Here is a 13,578-nt window from a genome sequence, read left to right on the forward strand (position 1 = left end):
CAGATAAAGGTCCTTCAAAAAGGGCATTTATACTCTTAAACCTCAGGTCTTTCTTGATGCTTATCTGTTAATAATATACATGTTATAAAAATGTAACTACCCAGATTTATCCTTTTTTAACTGACTTTCTATATTATTTATAAGATATAGTAATGCTGACTCATGGAGAAAAAAAAACTAAATAGAATATGTTTTATGTGTTGTAACTACTTAATAATGGTTTATAAAGTATTACAACCTAATTATTAACCATTAATAAACACCCTTATAGACTATTTACAAACCCTTTATAAATGAGCCTCATCACTGCCATATTGATATTGACCTTACCTTTTTTTTTTAGAATTTTCCCTCTGGGATCAATAAAGTATATATCTCTATCTATCTGTCACTGACTACCACTTTTTTTGTTTTTTACAATGTGAATTTAATATTAAAGACTATATTAAAGCTATTCAGGAACACATGCTTAATTACTTATTAAAAAATATGTTTTATTCTTTAGATTCTTCTAAGTATCACATTTATCTTTGAGGACAGATCTACACACTCTTGGTTTTGGATTTTAATCTCAGTGTCTTCATGAGGGAGAGTCGCCTGGAATAGTTTTCTCAGCATCTTGAAGGAAGGAGTTTCTAGAGGTGCTGAACAATAGTTGCTGCCTTTTCAGGTTAAACATTTTTAGTTATATTAACAAAATTTAGAAGTGTTTGTTGTACATGTCAACAGAAAAACACTACTAAACTGAACATTTTTAAATATAAAATACAGAAAAAAAATGTTCATTGGCTCAACTTAACTTAGTCCTCTTTTTTGGTTTGACTCAGTTAAGTTGTAAATATATAACATTTTAAGTTTATTCAACTTAATTGAGTTTTGTTCATACAACAATAGTTTAATTACCTCACCAGTTTTTTTTTTCCAAGTATTGTGGGCTGAAATAAGTCTAAATAATATTTATTTAATATATACAGGTATCTTCAGCATATTTGGCATATTTTTATAGAACTGTCAACACTGACAGCACAATTCTGCAGTAGAACAAGAGCCAACATACTGTGATTGAGCACGAGGAACACAGTGTAATGGTGATTTGCTCTTACAGCCTACAACACTGAGGCCTGGCAATCAACATATATATTATATTTCTGTATGACTACACTGTAAACCCAGAAGTAGTTTGAACTCAAATAAATTAAGTCTGTTTTATGTAAAATTGGAGATTTCTAAACAATACTCAACTATTTTGAGTTAGTTGAACATTCGTGGGCACATGTATACACTTAAACTGAGATCTTTGAGTTGAATCAACTTATATAATAACTGAGATTATTCATTGTTGTCATTAACAGCTTCTTTTCCATTGGCTTCTGTCACAACCTATTTGCATACTGGGTGTGTCCTACAGTTTCTGACTAACACTCACCATTAGTGTGTAGTGATTCCCCTGGGGGTCTACCTTAGGTAAACTTGTAGATCACATATTATGGTTAAATACTTGGTCCCTGTGTTGTAGCTGTAGAACAAGCATCATTTACTGAGCTGCAGTAACTCTGTGTTCTCGCTGTGCTCTCAGTATTTTTTTTTTTCTTTTTAAATTTTCTTTCATCTACTTTTCTATGAGTATTTAAAAAAAATAGTTGAATGAAACCAGAAAGAAGACTAAACACAAGTTCAGGAAAATATTAATTTTTGAATATTGTATATGTATTTGTTAAGTTCATTGTACTTAAAAATTATATAACATAACCTTAACATTTATTAGGTAATCGGTTACAACAAAAGTTTTGAGTTTAGTCAACTCAACAGGTTTTACAGTGCAGAATAATTCTACAGTAGAACAAGAGTGAACTCTGTAGCTTCAAGCCAACATACTGTGATTGAGCACGAGGAACACAGAATAATGGTGATTTGCTCTTACAGCCTACAACACTGAGGCCTGGCAACCAACACATATATTATATTTCTGTATGACTAGGATAAGGTAGCTTTGGGCAACAGACAAACACAAAGTTGGTAAGTAAAGGAGAGGCCACACCCAATATGCAAATATATGGTGCCAGGAGCCTATAGGAAAGCTGCATGAACCAAAACTGTAGAAAGAGCTAAAAGTTGATTGAAATCACATTTTTTCATTGGCTCAACAAACATTTTGAAGTTTTCCGGTTAAGAACAATTGACTTGTACTGGCCGGTGAGTTCACTCAACTTAATAATATTATTTCTCCTGACTAAAACACAGAATTACTTTTTAGAGTGTTTTTAGACTCACGCCGCACTCAAGGAGTCCAGAGATAGGCGTGTCCCTCCGCAGCTGAAAGTAATCCCCTTTAGTTTTTTGCTCCTTGTTATTATTAACTGCTATGCGTCGGTTAAAAAGTGTTTAGACCAATGTGCCCACGGTTTTAAAGTTGTAAAAAGTACTCCAGTCTTTTCTAACTTGCTGCCTATCACTCTACCTCTCTGCATTTTCATATCTTCCCACTTTCATTTTTTTAACCAATAACTTAAAAACGTAAGTTGAATAAACTTGGGTAAATTTGAATAACTCACAGGAAGTTAAGACAATATGTTATTTTAAGTTATTTTTATTTAAAATGAAGGAACTTGAGTTTAATATTCTAAACTTGTCTTGGCAATTGGAATTGAAAATAACAAATGAGTTCACATAACTTAATGTGGCTGTAATGTTTTACAGTGTAGCTTTGGGCAACAGCCGAACACAAAGATGATAAGTAAAGGACTTAAGTAAGGTAAGTAAAGGACACACCCAATATGCAAATATATGGTGCCAGGAGCCTTATGGGAAAGCTGTGTGAACCAACATTGTAGAAATAAAAGTTGGTTGAAATCACATTTTTTTCATTGGCTCAACAAACATTTTTAAGTTTTCAGGTTAAAGTTCTCTGAACTCATTTTATTGAGTTGTACTGGCCAGTTAGTTCACTCAACTTGATAATATTATTTCTCCTGACTGAAACACAAAATCACTTTTTGTGAAAGAGTGGAATGAAGGAGTGAAAATAAAGAGTGAAGCTCAGTGAGGAGAGGAGCTGGTGGTTGTGGCAGTGTGTGGTGGTGATGTTGATGGGGGGATGGGGTGGAGAGCGGGCGGGGGGGGGGGGGTGGGCTCTAACGGTTTCCCTTCGACTTCAAACACACTCTCGAAACCGTGGAAATTTAACAAGCGCTCAGAGCGAGTGGAGGCACTAGTTATCTAAAGGGACGCCTCTGCAAATCAGGGGGCTGATGGAGAAAGTAAACAAGCAAACACGCACCACACGCTTACTGTACACGCTCACGACCTCCAGACTGATGAGACACGACGATTAGACTCAGAGCTCCAGCGTCAGGAGGCAGAAAGTGCTCAGAGATAGCTTTATAGATAGTTCACTTTTAGTACAACATAGCCTGACTAATGGAGTTAAATAAATAAAAATAAGTAAAGTAAATAATAATTAAAATAAAGTGCACAAAGAAAAGTTTAATATAGACATAAGGCTCTATAAAGGGGCAGTAAACGTCCTGATTTATATGAACGTTTAGGTATTTCACTATTGGTCATTGGCTGTAAGAGCAAGCACCATTTTCAGATAGTTAAGGCCTTTTTTTTTGCATTTTTAATATTATACCTGAATATAAACACTAACAAAAAGCCACTTTCTTTCTTTTTATGATTTTTACATCATTGTAAATAATGAACATTGAAGACATTAAAAGTTATACAGGAACTGTATATACAGGAACAGAATTATTTTGTCATTTATCATTTTCTGAGCTGCTGACTGATAGTTGAGGGATTTTTTATTTTATTTTTTTATACATGATTATACTAGTATTTACACTGATAACAAGTCACTAAACTGCTGTAAAGCTACAGTAGACACTGTACCAGTCATAAGTCTGATCACACCTCTTTTTGTTCAATGTGTTGTTTTTCATTTTATGATTTTTTCAAGAAATTATAAATAATTGTAAAAAAAAAAAAAAAAAAAAAAAAAATATATATATATATATATATATATATATATATATATATATATATATATATATATATATATATATATATATATTATAAAAGTGTTTAACAAAACAGATTTTTTAATATACTTTAGATTCTTCTAAGTAACCACATTTAGCCCATGTGCTTACAGACTCATAGATAGATATTTAACTTTTAGTAAAACATAGCCCGACTAGTGGAGTAAAATAAATAATAATAATAATAATAATAATAATAATAATAATAATAATAATAATAATAATAATAATAATAATAAAGGCACAAAGAAAATCTAAATATAGACAAAGGGCCATTGGCCGTAAGAGCAAGCATCATTTTCTGATAATTGAGAGCTTTTTTTTTTCAATTTTCAATATTTAAATGTGTTATCCTTGAATATTTACACTGACACAATACTGGTCAAAATTCTAAACACACCTTTTGTCATTCAATGCATTTTCTTTATTTTTATGGGTTTTTTTTTATGTTGTAATTAATGAATATTGAAGACATTAAACCTATACAGGAACACATGCATAATTATTCTTTAAACAAAAAGTGTTAATCAAAGCAGAATCTGTTTTATACTTTAGATTCTTCTAAATAATCACATTCATCCCCTGTGCTGAGAGACAGGCTTATGGATATTTTACTTTTAGTAAAACATAGCCTGACTAGCGGCAAGGCATGTATAAGTAAAATCTAAATAAAGTGCAAAAAAGTAGCCTGAATTTTTGTATCTCTAATAACTGTGTAATTACACGATAACAATCCCTGTTATAACAGAGTAACTACTGGTTATATGCTCAATTTAATTCACTGATGGTGAATTACATAATGATCACAATACATAATGCATAATAAACCTGCCTGTACTGTCCTATAGATTTTTTATAAATATGTATAACTATGTTTATGAGGCTTAATGAATGCATTAGTATGTTTTTACACACTAAGAAAAATAAGTACAGATTTGTACTCAAACGCGTACAAAGCTTGTCGCTTGGGCTGTACCTTATATTGAGTGAAAGTCCTTTTTGTACCCATGGTTTTTGTGCCAGTGAAGATTATAAAGATTTTAAACATTATCATCAACTGAATATGGCTCAAAAACGTGATAATCCAAAACTGTCTGCCTTTCAAATAAAAAAAAAATGTGCAATTAAAATATATATTGTTTATTAGTACAGTGATACAGAATACTGATCGTACCTTTTGTCTTTTTAAATGGTACAAATTTGTACTTATTGCTGTTGGGAATGACTTTGTACTTCAGAGGGAACAAATCTGACCCTGTAAAGACCAATATTGTACGTTTGAGGGTACAATTATGAAGAGTGTACCTTTGAGTACAAAAAAGTACTCATATCGTACCTCTGTTTTTTAGAGTGTAGAGTCAAATAGACACGACATTCATAGAAATGCTCAGATAACGCAAAGACAATGATACTTGCAGTAACAGGTAAAAAAAAAAAATTAAATACTGAAAGAATATAGATCAGAACAATTAAATGTCCATTTGTTAAGTATTTGCCATCCTGTTCTAAATCTGAATGACTAAAAAACTATAGGTTTTGTGAGCTTTTAACTCTTCATGGTCTGAAACTTTAAACAATTCTAAAAAAATGCTTAAAACTAATTGGTTTATTAGACCTTCTTACCATATACCCCCATACAACTGTTCTATATTGTGATCGGAATGTTTAAATATTGGGAATAGTGAAAAGGACACAGTTTTGGGATGGTTCTTGGGTTTTATATAGTATATTTTAGAATAATAATCCACCTGTTTAAAACATATGTCATTTTATTTATTTGTTTGTTGATTGGATATTTATGTATTATGTATTCATTCATATAAAAGTGCAGAAATTTTAATGCATTTCTTTTTTTTCTTTGTGCAATTCCATAATGCACTGTAGTAACAGACAGTGTACAAACATATCCTATTGTAGGAAATAGGGTTTGTGGACACGGTTTGGGACATAGCTTCTAAAAAGATGTTTTGTTTTATTTTATGTTTTTTTCCTACATTGTAAAATAATATTAAAGTCATCCAGACAATGGAGAAACACATAAGGAATCATGTAGTAACTTAAAAGTGTTAAACAAACCAAAATACTTTAATGAAAATCATTTAGGTGCTCTTACCTGGGGAACTGGGAACTTGTGGTTTCTCATTTCTGAGGCTGGTAACTCTGATAAACTTATCCTGTGCAACAGAGGTAACTCTTACTCTTTCTTTTTCTGGGGTGGTCCTGATGAGAGCCAGTTTCATCTTTACTTTTGTGATGGTCTTTGCTTTGACTGCACTTGTGGATACTTTCTTGAAGAGTTCTTGAAATTCTTCTAATAGGCTGACTTTCACTTCTTTTCAAAGTTTGATAATCTTATTTTTTTTTCTTTATTTGAGTTGAGTAGTTCTTGTCGTAATATTGAGTAGAACATTACTCAAATAGAAAAGTACTTTTAACTTTTTTTTTAAACTATATGCTATGTAAGATTCAGTTATGTTTATATTTACACTGCAAACCTATATGTTGTTTGAACTCAAATGATTTAAGTCTGTTTTACATAAAATTTGATATTTCTAAACAATACTCAATACTACTATTCAAACTGAGATATTTGAATTGAACCAACTTATATAATAACTGAGTTTAGCCTGTTTTGCCATTAACAGCTTCTTTTCCATTGGCTTCTGTCACATTTATCTATTTGCATACTGGGTGTGTCCTACAGTTTCTGACTAACACTCACCATCAGTGTGTAGTGATTCCCTCTGGGCTACTTTAGAAATAAATCAACTTCCCCTTTAGTTGTAATAACTTGATGTTTTAATTTATGCTAACTCAAAATTTGAGCAAACCGGCTGCCTTAAAAAAGTAAACTCAACTTATATTGTCTTACAGTAAAACAAAACAAAAAAAAAGTTAAATCAACTTCCCCTTTAGTTCTTAGTTATGCTAACTTCTTAAGTTTTCATTCCCCATTACTTAACTTTTTTAAGGCAACCGGTTTCCTCAATTTTTTTAAAAGTAGATTCAACTTATCCGGGCTTACAGTGTAGGTCAAATTCAGGTTGGTAAACATCCTTATCATAGATTTCTGATTATTAAAAACCCAGACACCTATCCCAGTCCACAGCTGTCATTTACAGGAACCAATCATGGCATCTGAGTTCAGCACTTGCCGTAAATGAATGCAGGGGAGAGACGACATGCAAATCTTCAGCCTGTCAGCCGTGACTAATGGGTGCTGCTCCAGATGTTGAGTGTGTTTACATTACAGCGGCGTGTCTGAGTCTCTCACATGCTACTGTACAGATACACACACTGACACTGCAGACTCCAGGGTTCACTCACAGCACCATCTTCACCTATTACACAAGAGCCCGGCTCGCTCATGCTCTCTGTGGGAACCTGAGCTCTGTGGTTTTCTGACGAGCTCTGTGAGCTCCTGTGTCGGGATGGTGGTATCTTCAGCATCAGCAGGTTGTGTCTCATCTCTAGCAGGAGCCCTCAGCCCCCCCACCACCTCCACCACCTCACCCCCACCTCACCCCGCCTTTAGTGTGTCTCTTTATCATTTCTGTGTGAGTTCCAAGTAGGTCAGAAGTGCTGTTCTCTTTTGCTACCACAAGAGGGAGGTAGAGTAAGAATTACACATACACATATTCTTTCTCTCTCTCTCTCTCTCTCTCTCTCTCTCTCTCTCTTTCTCTGAACTCCAGCAGATTTACATTAAAAGTTATAAGCATTTAAATAAACTTTTTTTGTAAAATAACATACTGTCACTGTCAGAGTATCTCCAAAACAGCAACTTTACAGGAGAGAGAAAAACCTTCTAAACTTTCAATGGAAGTCAATGTAAAAATATTTTATTTCAGGTCATTTTGAAGTATTTCTTTTGGTCCATTCATCAAGAAATTTTGGCACAGTGTAAGGGACAGTTTTTCTGTTCAAATTATGTAGTAAACATAAAATCGTCAAAAACGTCAAAAAAACTTGTTTTTAATTTAGGATATTTGTGATATTTAATGTTATTTGAGATTGTGGCACAGTGGTTTAGTGGTTAGCACGTTCGCCTCCCAGGTCTTGGGTTCAAGTCCCCTTCTGTGTAGAGTTTCCATGTTCTTCCTGTATCTGCGTGAGTTTCCTCCAAGGACTCTGTTTTTTCTTCCACAGTCCAAAAAACATGGAAATCAGGTAATTGTATACTCTAGAATTACCCCCAAAAATACTCTTGAGTACTCTAAATTAATGTGTATGTGTGTGGTATGTATGTAAGTTTGTGTGTGTAAAGAATTAAGCCTATTTTTAGTTATATTTTATAACTATACAGCATTTAAAATTAGGTTTGTCTACCCATAGTGTTAATTTAAAATTAAAAGTGTTGATTTAACACTGTCAAGTTTACTGTGTATCAAAATAAAGCCAGACATGTCCAAAATGCTGTCAATTTTGGAATCAGACTCTGTCGAGTAGAGATCAAAGGCAGAGCCAAAACCAACTACTCATTCAGTTGACCCTCCCCCTTCTCCCAGACCAAGCATCTCAGACTGCCTTCATTGAGTTACCATGTTCTTCCTGCGCCTCACACAGTCCAAAAACACGGAGATCAGATGTATTAAATACTTTAAATTGGCCAGGAAATATGTAGAATACTCTAAATTAATTTGGTGTGTAAGTGTTTGTAAATGTAGGCTTGACTGTTTGCTCAGATATAGATTGACACTCTGCCCTGGGTAAATGCTGTAGTGCTGGATGCAGTCCTCCAGGTGGACAGTTGTTTCCGGTTGAGAGTACGCTGTGCTCTATTGGCTGCTGCTTCTCACCGGTGTGTGGATGAGTGACGAGTATGAATGGTTGTGTGTAAAAACGTGATTTTAAGCATCCTTGGGTTTCTAGAAAGGCGCTAAATAAGTGTGACTTCCGCCATTCATTCATTCATTTATTCATTCATTCATTCATTCATCTACCCAAACCCCACCCCCACTACGGTACTGTACATTAGTCCAGTTAGTTTTGATTTTACACTGGAGTTATTGATTGGACTAAAGAACTTTACTACAGTCCAGACCAAACCAAGCAGGTGTGAAAGCTCCCTTAGAGGCAGTTTTCAGCCAAAGCTGTCAATCATTTAAACCCTAAGTGTAGCTTCTAGAAAAATGATGCTGATGTGCCTCAAGATTAAGAAATGTTGATAATGTATAGAGAAAATGGGATTTGTTGCTGTATAGTGTTAATATTCTTCTAAAGGATTAAATATGATATACTTACCTTATAGGCGCCCTAGCAATGGGAACAGTATCTGACAGTACAAGACAAAGTAATGTGTTGTCAAGGATGAAAAAAAAAAAAAAAAAAAACTCATTGCATTTAATCCTTTTATATGTTTAGGTTTAACCACGCCCCATTTAAAGTGTATAGGTCCCATGTCGTGCGGGAGGTGCCCTTTTATTATTATTATTATTATTTGCACCCGCCCTTAACCCTCCTGTCATGTTCACCTCCTGCCCCTTACTTTAGTGTTCCCGCTCAAATTTAACCGGTCAGTTTTAACTGCTCTTAAATTAGCACAGAAATCATTTTTCACCACCACATTTTTTATACAATTTGTTTTTAGCTGTGAACAATGTCTCAAAGCAGTGTTTAACCTGAATTTATAGAATTATACATAAGATAACTGCAGTGGAAGTACAAATAGGCACTGACAATTTATTCCAAACTGAACATTATAAATAATAAATTGAACATCAAAGACAAAACTCAACATGAAGGTGTGTGTGTGTGTGTGTGTGTGTGACACTCAGGTCAGAGTGGGCCTTGCAAACATAGGCATCACATTTGCAGCACCTCAGGCTTGTTGTGTTGTCTCTAGGGGAACAGAGAGCTTACATGTGTTTTCCCATGTATACCTGCATATTCCAGGCATTGCTGCTCTTGGCATCACTTGCTGCCCAGATCTTTATTCCATATTTCCCTGTTTTTTCCTTTTTTGTAGCCTCATTGTTTGAGAGATATACTCCTGCTAAAATCAACAGACCTATGTAGGCTTGGAGGTCTACCAGGTCGATTTCTCTCCAGGTGTCCCCAAACACACGCTTCCCCTCCAGGTTTGTCATCTCCAGTATAATTCCCTCAATGAACTCTGGTAAAAAGAGTTGGAAGCTGGACTTGATGTCATCCACATGAGATACCAATGCATTCCGTGTTGACCCTGGAGTCAGGGACATAACAGACACCTGTCTAGGCTGGGTGAAAATATGATGCATTGTATCATCAGGAAGTTGGTTCACGTGGAAGGATCGGGACATAAGCACGGGAAAGAGAAGTGTACCCGCAAAAGACATTCTTCAATCTGAAGTGTGTGTGAGTGTGTTTGTGATTGTGTGTTTGTGTGTGTGTGTGTGTGTGTGTGTGTGAGTGTGTGCGTGAGTGTGTGTGTGTGTGTGTGAGTGTGTGCGTGAGTGATTAAGTGAGTTGGGGTGGTGTGTATGGGAATGTTTTCTGTCTGATGAATGAATATATTTCTGGTTACCCATTCATCTCCTATGGCAGTCACTTTTGACCGGGAACACCACAGGTGTAACAAGTTTGAATAAAGCACTCAAAATTCAATGAAAGAGGTGATCATCTCTTTTATGTGCTTAAGTGCATGGTGTGGAGGATATCATAAGGCCTTGAGGCAATCAGATGTAAAACACAATATTTACAAGTGTTTTAATTTGTAAATCGGTCAGATTTGACCCGAACACGACAGGAGGTCCACTACTATTCACTCACTCCTCATTCAACCTTCTAAACATTCATTCATTCAATCATTCATTCAATTATTCACTCACTATATATGTACTGACTAATTTGTTTATTTGTGTATTTGTGTTACCTTTACATTCACCCATATTTATTTATTTATTTATTTATTTATTTATTTATTTATTGACTCAATATCACTGACTATAACACTATATGGTTAAATTACACATTTTATTTTTTATCATTTTATGTATATTTTTTACGTATTTACTCATTCATTTGTTACTTGTTTATTTATGTAATTCATGATTTATTTGTATTTATTTATCTGTGTATTTATTTATTGATGGTTGTGGGTTGTGGCGTTGCAGGCGTGACCACAGGATCCCTGGTCGCGTCCACGTGAGTGCTGGGATCGATCACCGAGCGGCGGCAGCTGTACTCGGAGCTGAGTGTGTGTGTGTGTGTGTGTGAGCGCGTCAGTGCGCGCGCGCGCCTGTTTGAGCCTCAGCCTGCTGCTGCTGCTCCATTCCAACCACACGTCACTCCTCTGAGCCTTTCCGTACTGGGCGTGTGTGTGTGTGTGTGTGAGGGCGCGCGCTGGTGTGTGTGCGCGTGTATGTGTGTGTGTGTGTGTGTGTGTTTGACAGAGAGAGTTTGAGTCAGTGAGCGAGTGTGTGTGCGCGCGCGCGTGTGTGTGTGTGTACGGCTCCACGCTATAGAGGAGATGGGACTGAAGCTGCTGCTGCTGCACTGCTGACTGAGGTAAAGCGCGCGCACACACACACATACACACACACACACGCACACACTAATGACGTTTGCGGTGTTTTTGGCTTGGACAGGAGTGCGTGTGTGTCCAGTGTGTGTGTGTCCATTATTTTTTTACATGAAGGAAAGAGAGAGAAAGGACGGTATCAGCGGTTATTAGGCTATAGCACACTGCGTGCCAGCCCGTGCGCTCGTGCGCGCGCCTCTTCGTGTGTGTGTGTGTATGAGTGTGTGTGTGTGGTTCACCTGTTGCAGTGGAGCAGCTCTGAAACTCTGTAGAAGCTCGATAGATACAGATGCCATGGTGCATAATGGTGCACTAATAGACAGAACCCAACACTGACTGACTAACTGATTGACTGATTGATTAATTGATTGATTAATTGATTCAGAGGTTGATGCATTGGTATTTCATTGTGCCTGTAGACCAATGCTGATGCCAGTGTCTGGACTGGGTGGGCTAAAGCCTGAGAAACATGCTGTTTATGTTTATGTAGGGTTTATAGGGTTCGTTTTGGGTTTGGTGATGGTTGAGCAGGTATACCTGTCCAAGTATTTATGGCTCTAACCAGCTGGTATGATTGTATAATTAACATACCTTCAGCATAAAAAATCTATATATATATAAATATGGTTGAGATATTATTGTAGTTACAGTCGCAGTTTTTATGTTAAACATGTTGAAACAATGCTTAACACAAACAAAAAAATAGTCTTTGCCTTGTTAGCATTTTATTTTTATTTTTTTAATCATGAGACAAATAGTGGTCAGATATCAAAATGTATGTGAAAAAAGTGAAAAAAAGTTTGTGAACACGTTTTGAGCCCCAAATAAAGCATAAAAACTATGTTTTATTATATAAAACAAAGCTTTGTAAGATATATATCACAAAGTAAACATTTTTATCAATATCATAATTCAATATTAAACATTAAAAGAGTTGTTTTAACATGCATTACGTTCACATATGGATGGAGTGGAGGATGGAGTGATCACATAGAAAAAAAAAACAGTGAAAAACCCTACTTTTTTTTGAAGAGTGTAGAATGAAAGGCAAACATAATTTGTAGTTTATTATGTTGAAAAGTGATTAAACATTGATCCAACCTTAATCTAATTTTGAGTCAGTAAATGTTGTAAAGTTAGTTGGCTGACTGATGTTTTGATATCTCATTGTATCTCATTGGTGGAGAGTGTCTGATGGCCCTGATGGCCAGAGTTGGTGCTAGTGGTTGGACTGGACTAAAGTCCAAGAGTATTGTTATATTTAATGTGTTTTTAAGGGCTCATTTTGGGCTTTTTTGTGTGGATCTAAGAAGTTTTGAAGGTTCTAGTCCCCTTAAAAAAGGAGGCTGTTCCTATTTCCTTATTTATGGCTAATTCCGAAGGAACCGGTGGATCCAGTTCAGAGCCCTTTCACTCTCGTCTCGCTCACCTCCCAGAACCTGCTCCCATTAACCGTCCAGTCCGGCTGAGGAGCACTTCTCTGGTTTCCAGTGGAGCTCCAGTCCGTGTGGTGCAGAGTGGAAAAGCTGACAGGCTTTATACGGAGGGAAGTGGGCATTGACGCTGTCTTACTCTCTCTCTCTCTCTCTTACTCTCTCTCTCTCTCTCTCTCTCTCTTTCCTCCACTTGTGTGCACTTGTGGCCAATGCGCCCTCCTCAAGAGTCCCAAAGACTCCAGCAGCTCATAGGATCAGGGTACGACTTACGTTTTTGGACAGCCGAAAGATCGGACAGATACTTTCCCTCCTTTTTTTGGGACCTTCACACAAGGGGGGAGACCCACGACCAAAGGTAAAGTTCTCACATGGCTCATAGATTTTTAAACAGTGCAGCTCCAGCTCTTAGATAGTAGGTACTGTAGATAGTAGTTTAGTCTGCTTTAATCTAGTAGATTATACACTTTTAACCTCATATACTGAAGAACCTACTGCCTTATTAATCATATACAGTAAAATTAGACTTGTATAAGTTGAGAATGGGTTTTTATTGAGGATATATTTGATATATTTGTTGAATAAGATCAGCGTCTTTAAGGAT

General features: G+C 35.9%; 1 protein-coding gene across 1 annotated transcript in view; it reads left to right on the forward strand.

Moving 5' to 3' along the window:
- The first annotated feature begins 12,533 nt into the window (after positions 1-12,533).
- ikzf2 (IKAROS family zinc finger 2) overlaps positions 12,534-13,578 on the forward strand; it is a 94,506-nt gene continuing 93,461 nt past the window's right edge. The window contains exon 1 of the mRNA XM_007253251.4: positions 12,534-13,332. The gene's annotated coding sequence lies outside the window, so the exon portion shown is untranslated. The remainder of the gene's footprint in view (positions 13,333-13,578) is intronic.

Source organism: Astyanax mexicanus, chromosome 11 (genome assembly GCF_023375975.1).
Source record: "Astyanax mexicanus isolate ESR-SI-001 chromosome 11, AstMex3_surface, whole genome shotgun sequence".
Taxonomy (NCBI): domain Eukaryota; kingdom Metazoa; phylum Chordata; class Actinopteri; order Characiformes; family Acestrorhamphidae; genus Astyanax; species Astyanax mexicanus.